The sequence below is a fragment of the Microcaecilia unicolor genome, chromosome 11 (assembly GCF_901765095.1).
Source record: "Microcaecilia unicolor chromosome 11, aMicUni1.1, whole genome shotgun sequence".
Classification (NCBI taxonomy): domain Eukaryota; kingdom Metazoa; phylum Chordata; class Amphibia; order Gymnophiona; family Siphonopidae; genus Microcaecilia; species Microcaecilia unicolor.
Window position 1 is genome coordinate 171,680,290 of NC_044041.1, and position 8,714 is coordinate 171,689,003.

At 40.7% G+C, this 8,714-nt stretch overlaps 1 protein-coding gene across 2 annotated transcripts in view; it reads right to left on the reverse strand.

Moving 5' to 3' along the window:
* LOC115480205 (cytochrome P450 2F2-like) overlaps window positions 1-1,004 on the reverse strand; it is a 57,238-nt gene extending 56,234 nt beyond the window's left edge. Inside the window, exon 1 of one of the 2 annotated variants that reach the window (XM_030218711.1) lies at window positions 867-1,004. The gene's annotated coding sequence lies outside the window, so the exon portion shown is untranslated. The remainder of the gene's footprint in view (window positions 1-866) is intronic. The other variant, XM_030218712.1, reaches the window with a different exon arrangement.
* Between the last annotated feature and the right edge of the window lie 7,710 nt (window positions 1,005-8,714).

Here is an 8,714-nt window from a genome sequence, read left to right on the forward strand (position 1 = left end):
GGAGAGGTAATCTTCAATCAGCAACAAGAACAATCCCTAAAATTTAAGTATAAAGAGAGACACATAACATTTGTTAAATGTGAGGGAGTTTTCAATATATCAACTGCTAACGCAGCTTTGGGAGCTCAACTTTGGAACTGGCCATCATCAATGAGTTTCCATAGATGCTGTTATTACCTCCTTTGTGGAATAGGGAGTATAGTGAAGTTAAACGTCCTTTCTTTAATGTCCACCAAAGTGTAAGTCTTTAGTCTTCAATTTTTATTCTTGCCTCTCAAACAACAACATAAAGCCACTTGAATAATGCCAATAAAAGCTTGATAGACACTACATAAATGTTCAAACTTATAAAGATACTTACCTTAAAATAGTAGGTTTTATTAATGATCTGACAAAGCATTCTGTTTTGGAGAATCCTCAGGGATGAAACAATTTTGCCAGTTCCTTGAAGAATTAAGTACCAAAGGTTCTGAAAATTCTCAATTCTGTGGCTACATCTGTGCTACAGAATTGTGGTTTGACATGAACAGCTGGTACCAGCACCACTTCCAGCCAGAACACTGATAAACTGAAGGATGCGGCAATTAACCAACGCTTAATGTTTTTCAAAATTGACATATATGAGAGAAAAGAGAATGTCTGATAACTGCTGTAAAGCTGCTGCAGTGGTCTGAAAATTGGTGAAAGAGGAGTTAATTGGTTTGTTGCATGCTACAAACACAAGCTGTGCCAAATCACTATTAATATCTTAACATATATATATAACATATTTAAGAATCTTCCCCATCAATATCAACGTATCATTCCATATCATTGAATGTTCATGATCTACTTTTAACTCATTTTAAGACCCAGCAGTCTCTTACCTGTGAAAGGAATGTGACAAGTCAGAATTTTTAAGAGGTGAGTGATCTTAATGTCAACCTATTGCAGTTGCAGCTATTGATAGTCTCCCATTCCTGTCCCTTTTCAGCCTGACTCTCTGGGAACCAGCAGAGGTTGTGTGGTGTGATATACTGCTTGTCTCCTCCCACATTTAAATGAGATTAATGAAAAAAAAAATGAGAGAGAGATCCCTAATCACTTTATAGTCTGAAATAAAGCAAGTGCTCAAACACAATAAAATAAATTCCCAGCTGAAATCTTAAACATTTAGCCATTCTCTTTTATCATCTGATCTGCTTCATGCACCATGATGTGCTGGCAGCTAGACTCAACAAATTGTTCCAGATTCCACCTTCCTATTTTGCCAGTTCAGGACCCCACATGTGGAATATATTTTTGTAGCCCAACCGTAAAGAAATGTGGTTTTTGTATTCATCTACTTGGACGCACAGAAATACAGGTTACATGGTAGCTCAAGTACAATAGCTGTGAATTTTCAGAAGCTTTGTTGGGGACTGAGCTGCTTAAATACAGAGTAACATATGGAACTTGGCCCTCTGTACTCAATGATAATTTTTTGTTTCAAAATGAACCTTTATTAAATTGGGAACAATATATAATATCTCAGAAAGCTGCAACTTTACAAATACGAATATAAAAACAAACTTGTATTCTGCAAATTGCCATCATGGTCTGGAGGAGTCGCCTAGTGGTTAGGGTGGTGGACTTTGGTCCTGAGGAACTGAGTTCGATTCCCAGCACAGGTAGCTCCTTTTGACTCTGGGCAAGCCACTTAACCCTCCATTGCCCCATGTAAGCCATATTGAGCCTGTCATGAGTGGGAAAGCGCGGGGTACAAATGTAACAATAATAAATAAATAAATGTGGATTGCAAAAGAGTTTACTAGATATTTCTAGGATGTACAAAGCTTAATAGTGATAATGCCAAACTAAATAGTAAAACAAAATAGAATGCCATATAGTTGTTTTCCTATGGTAGAGTATTCCAGACTAGTGCTGCCTGGTAGCAAAAGATTATTCCAGAACCTTTTTATATTTTGTTCCTTTTTCATCAGGGAAATGTAATATTAAAAGTGCATTAAACCTTAATTCTATAAACAGCGACTATGGTTGTGCTTGCAAATCAGCATACATAGTTGATTTCCCTGTACAAATTAATTGTTTAACAAGCCAATTACAGAATTATGTTCTTCTTACAGAACTTGTATTGTTTTTTTTTTTTTTTTACTATGTAAGCCGCATCGAGCCTGCTATGTGTGGGAAAGCGTGGGGTACAAATGTAATGTAATAATAATAATAATAATAATAATAATAATAATAATTAGCACTAATAATTGGCTTTTTAACAAGTAATTACTGGTGCTAATTGAAATCAATTTGGATGTACATGTCACCATACCTTGAATACTGTGTGCAATTTTGGTCACCACACCTCAAAAAAGATATAGCAGAATTAGAAAATGTACAAGGAAGGGGACCTTCTACACCTATCAGAGTCTGGTCTAAAGGCCAGCTCTGTAAGGGTTCACCTTAGTGCAGTTAGTGCTTATCAGTGTGTAGACGGTAAGCCCATCTCTGGACAGCCTCTAGTTTGCTTCATGAAAGGTTTGCTTTTCTTAAAGCCCCCTGTCAAACCTCTGCCTATGTCATGGGACCTCAATGTCATTCTCACCCAGCTCACAAAAGCTCCTTTCAAGCCACTGAATTCCTGCCATCTGAAGTACTTGACTTGGAAGGTCATTTTCTTGGTGGCTGTTAACTTCAGCTTGTAGGGTCAGTGAGCTTATACTAAGTTTCATCATAACAGAGTAGTCCTCCACACGCACTCTAAGTTCCTGCCAAAGGTTGTGTCGGAGTTCCATCTGAATCAGTCGATGTCTTGCCAACATTCTTTCCCTGACCTCATGCCCATCCTGGTGAGAGCAGCTTTGCACACCTTGGACTGCATTCAAGCATGGAACGTACTACCTAGAGACCTGAAAACAATCAACGAAACAACTATCTTTCGCAAATCCTTCAAGACATATTTCTACAACAAAGCCTACAATGAAAACCCAGAACTGTACTAATCCAATTCTGAAAACCCATCATCTAAGAAAACCCATCGTTTAATATACCTACTAAATTCCTTCCTTCTTCTCTCTACTTCTCCTCCTAATTAATCTCTGCACAACAATAATTATACCTGACATCCAGGATTAACTGTGTGTAACAAAACTATGTAAGCCACTTTGAGCCTGCAAATAGGTGGGATAAGGTGGGATACAAATGCAATAAATAAATAAATAAATAAAGGGGATGGGACGACTTCCCTATAAGGAAAAGCTAAGGAGATTAGGACTCTAGTTTGGAGAAAAGACGACTGAGGGGAGATATGATAGAAGTCTATAAAATAATGAATGGAGTGGAATGGGTAGACCTGAATCACTTGTTTACTGTTTCCAAAAACACTAGGATTAGGGGGCATGCAATGAAGCTACTAAGTAGTAAATTTAAAACAAACCGGAGAAAATATTTCTTCACTGAACATGTCATTAAACTCTGGAATTCATTGCCAGAAAATGTGGTAAAAGCGATTAGCTTAACAGGGTTTATAAAAGGTTTGGATAGGTTCCTAAATGAAAAGTCCATAAGCTATTATTAAGATGGACTTGGGAAATCCACAGCTTATTTCTAGGATACGCATAATAAAATCTGTTTTACTGTTCTGGGAAATAGGATACTGGGCTTGATGGACCTCCGGTCTGTCCCAGTATGTCAATGTTTATGTTCTTATGTGATCCGCGCCTAAATTTTACGTGCATATTGGAAAAGGGGGTGAGGGAATGGGAGGTTCAGGTGAGAGCGTTGGTGTGGATTCAAGTTACACGTGCAGTTGGGGCAATGTGCCTAAATTTAAGTGCCAAATCTAATTGATTGACCAAAAAGTTTTCCAAACAATGTGGGGACTTGAATATAACTAAAATATACAACGTGTCCCAGACATTAACATTACAGCAGGAAAATCAAATCCAAAATCTACCATATTTATTATTTTTTCATAAATTATTTTGGGGATCATCAGATCTTAGTGCAACTCATACCATTAGAACAACTTGCTCTTTCTTCATTTTAGAAAACATGGTTGCGGTGCAAATCTTCATTAGATCACCCTTATTTTGTATATATTTGTGACATATATCCTCTATGTTACAGATAAGAGTAAAATATGGCTCTGTTATTTACTTTTTGCACTTCTGATGAAGATTCGAAACAGGTTGAGCGCTATTTCTGTCGAGAAGAGAAGTGAGAAATGAAGAATAAAGACGATAGAGTCCAGAACGGTGTTAAGACTGATATTTGATATTGACGCTATTGTAGCGCTGGATTTAAACGAATAAAGAAAGAAGACACTGGATATAAAAAGGTCCATGTTGAAGATAAGTAATTTTTTTCTTACGCTACAGCTGTTCTCTTGGACATATGGACATTTTCTACTTCTTATCTTTTTATACATTTTTGATGAATAAGTTTTTGGATTTTGCTCTTTGCACTAAAATAAAAAAAAATTTTTGTATTCCCCACCGTCCTTTCACCACAGACTTTTCTCTCAGTTAGTTAGGAGAGTTTTTCTCTGTGGTGGGTTTGGTTGGTGGTGGGGCCAATGATGATAGCCATATGAAAGGGTGTCCTAGAAATGCTTGGTACCCTGGGCTGGTGAGGCTATTTATTTACAATTAAAAAAAATTTTTTAGTGCTGAGCAAAAAACGTTTTTCCTTCACGTTTAGCAAATATTAGTTATTAAGTTTCTAATTTTTTATTTGCTTATGCAGTATTGATTTTTTGATATATCTTATATAGCAAATCGTGATTATTCTTAGAACCTATGGTGTAGCACAACACAGCACTTATCTTATCTGGTTGGCGACAATGTTTAATAGCAGGAGAACCTCCACCGACATGGCCAGGTTTCGTAAAAAAAAACATCCTCAGGGAAGAGGTTCTCTACAAAAACAAAATAAAAACATATTAGAAATTTTGTCACCACGAGAGACTCCCGGTCCATTTCAAAATAAAGACCACCAGTCAATCTCAGCATTTAATCCAAGTGGATGAAGAGTGGCCTAGTGGTTAGGGTGGTGGACTTTGGTCCTGGGTGTACTCAGGAACTGAGTTCAATTCCTGGCACAGGGTTAATGTAGCAAGAGGCGGTAAGTGCTCCTGTTTCAACTCTTTGCAGGTACCATCCACTAATGGCAACATTAATGCGTGATCTGCAAATAAAATCAGCACAAAGCTTTAAAAAAGTGCTGTGTTAAATCTAGGCTGTGCACATGGGAAAATCATGTGTTAGAATGCGTTAAGCCTAGATTTTACAGCACTTTATTAAATGGGTCCCTAAATTTCTACCTGGCTGTGTCTATCTGGAATAATTCAGATTCAAATACTGGGGCACTTGACTATGCAATATTTTAAAGATCAAGCAGCTGCATTTGAACACAATAAGACACTCTACTGACAGGCAATGCATTCGTAGCTTTATTAACAATGGAGAAACTTTTTCAAATGGACTTACTTGACACTACAGTCTTGCTGACATATGTTGGAAAGTTTGCAAACCCGTCTTTCAAAGCACTTTTGAATTATAGCTGTATGATCAAACAGACACCAGAAAAAAAATGTGAAGTAACTAGACAGACTGTAGCTGGCAACAGATTTCATGCTGTCATCATATTCAATATGTAGTATCAGAGCTAAAGCCTCAAGGACAATTTTTAGAAGAATGAGCCAAGCGTAGCTTTACTGACAATGGAGTAACATGTTCAAATTCACTTACTTGGCATAATGGTCTTGCTGATGTATGCTGGACAGTTTTCAACCACCTCAAAACACTTTTGAATTATAGCTGTATGATCAAAAGGAGAATAAATTAGCAAAATGTGCCCCTTCCTTTCTGAATACGCTGCCAAAACCCTTATCCACACCCTTGTCACCTCTCGCTTGGATTATTGCAATTTACTTCTCACTGGTCTTCCGCTCAGTCATCTCTCTCCTCTCCAGTCTGTCCAAAATTCTGCAGCACGGCTTATTTTCCGCCAAAATCGTTATACCCACACTAGCCCACTCCTCAAGTCACTTCACTGGCTCCCTGTCCGTTTCCGCATACAGTTCAAACTTCTCTTACTGACCTTTAAATGCATCCATTCTGCAGCCCCCCATTACCTCTCCACTCTCATCTCTCCCTACATTCCTCCTCGTGACCTCCGCTCGCTGGCCAAATCTCTCTTGTCGTCCCCCTTCTCCTCCACTGCTAACTCCAGACTTCGTTCCTTTTCCCTCGCGGCACCTTATGCCTGGAATAGACTTCTTGAGCCTGTACGTCTAGCTCCTTCTCTACCTGTTTTCAAATCTATGCTGAAAACCCACCTTTTCACTGCTGCTTTTGGCTCCTAGCCACTACTCATTTGCCTCCCCCCTTGTTCCTTCTCACCCAGTACTTCCCTCGCCCTTAATTGTCTTGTCTGTCTGTATTATTTTAGATTGTAAGCTCTATTGAGCAGGGACAGTCTCTCTGTGTCAGGTGTTCAGCGCTGCGTGCACCTGGTAGCGCTATACAAAAGCTAATAATAATAATAAGTATATCATCTGAACAAATATAATAATAAATCTGCAATCCTGTGAATGCTTTTCCTAAGATGTATTTTAAAAATGATGATAACGGTGAGCCCTGTGGAACACAGCATTCTGGGCATCTTTTAATAAGGTGCGCTCATGTTTTTAGCATGCGCTAAAATCGTGGGCGCGCTAAACGTTAGAGACGCCAATGCATTCCTAGGGGCTTCTCTAATGTTTAGCGTGCCCATAATTTTAGCGCGTGCTAAAAACATGAGCGTGCCTTAGTAAAAGACGCCTTCTATGCTCCAAAATGTTGATAATCCATCACTTATCTCTATAAATTCTGCTTAATAAAACACTTCTGAACCAATGTATTACTTTGCCCATAACCTACTGTTACTACTACTTAATATTGACAGAAATGAATGATCAACTAGCTCAAAAGTCAAGGTCATATCAAATTGTAAAACAACAGCTTGTTGTCTTTTTGCTAATAATTTTTTGTTACATTTGTATCCCGCGCTTTCCCACTCATGGCAGGCTCAATGCAGCTTACATGGGGCAATGGAGGGTTAAGTGACTTGCCCAGAGTCACAAGGAGCTACCTGTGCCTGAAGTGGGAATCAAACTCAGTTCCTAATGCTTTTGCTTCTGCAGTTAATACTGCTAATAATGTCTCAGTACTAAAACCACTGCAAAAGCATGACAGTATGCGATCTAAGATGTTATGGGGCTCATTTTCGAAACAGCAAACCGTTCAAAAAGTGGCACAAAGCGGCACATGGAGTTTTTTTTGCCAAAATGTCCAAATTGCTGTTTTCAAAAACCCGTTTTAAACACATTTTTCTATGCAGTTCATCGGCAGTATATCCAAATCACAAGGTTGTTTCTCTGCCATAATAGAAGGCAGGGCCGCCGAGAGACTGAGCCGGGCTCGGGTCATGGCTGCCACTGCTGCCCTCTCCAGGATCTCTGCCTCCGCCACTTCCCTAAGATCACCGCCAACCCCCATAATAGCCGCTGCTGCCCCCCACCGCAATTCCATATACCTTGGCTGGCAGGGGTCCCCAGGCCCTGCCAGCAGAAGAAGCCTTTCACTCCACCGCTTTGCCTGCCCTGCTGCTGCTTCTCCCTTCATGTCGTGCATGCTTGGTTTTGATGAAATTGAGCATGCGCAAAGTGAGGGAAAATGCAGTCGCAGGGGCAGGGCAGGCAATGTGGTGGAATGAAGAACAACGCTGGAGGAAAGCTTCTTCTGCTGGTGGGGCCTGGGGACCAAGGTATGTGTAATTGTGGTGTGTGTGTTTGTGAGGGGAGGTGGTGATGATCTTGGGGGGCGTCGGCGTCAGTGGCGATCCTGGAGAGGTGGCAACGGCGGCCCTGCCCCAGGACTGCCTCAGTCTCTTGGCGGCCCTTGCACCCAGTGCCGGAGTTTTCACTCTCCTGCTCCTGTTGGGACATGATCACCCGAGTCACATTAGAAGCAGGTGAGAGAGAGAGACCCCGACACCGGGCCCCCCTTGGAGGCTGGGCCCAGGGGAACCTTGCCCCTCCCTCTCGTCAGCCCAGATGGAATGAAACAAAAACGTCCAATGCTAAAAATTAGATGTTTTGTTCTAGACCTGTTTCAATCATGAATTAAGTCTCAAAAGGTGCCCTAAATGACCACTGGATGGATAAAGACATGACCTCCTTACTCCCCCAGTGGTCACTGACCCCTTCCCACCCCCTAAAGATGTGAAGGAAACAGTACATGCCAGCCTCTATGACAGCTTCAGATGTTATGACCAATCTTAATAGAGCAGCAAGCAGGTCACTTGAGTAGCCTAGTAGTCTGTGCAGTACACTGTGGAGAAAGGGACTCAGGCCTATATCTCACTCTACCTGACACACTTGTGGTGGAAAGTGTGAGCCCTGCAAAACTCACCAGAAACTCACTGTACCCACATAAAGGTGACTCCTTCACCCATAAGAGCTATTGTCGTGGTGTACAGTAGGGGGAACTAGGTTTGGGTGGGTTTTGGAGGGCTCAGCAGACAAGATAAGGGAGAAACAGTGAGATGTGTGCCTGGGAGCTTTTATATGAAGTCCACTGCAGTGCCTATTAGGGTGCCCCGCTGTTCTGCTGGGATGTCTCTGTGGCTAGTCCACTAAGAATGCTGGCTCCTTCTACATCCCAATGGCTTGATTTTATTAGTTTTTCATTTAGACT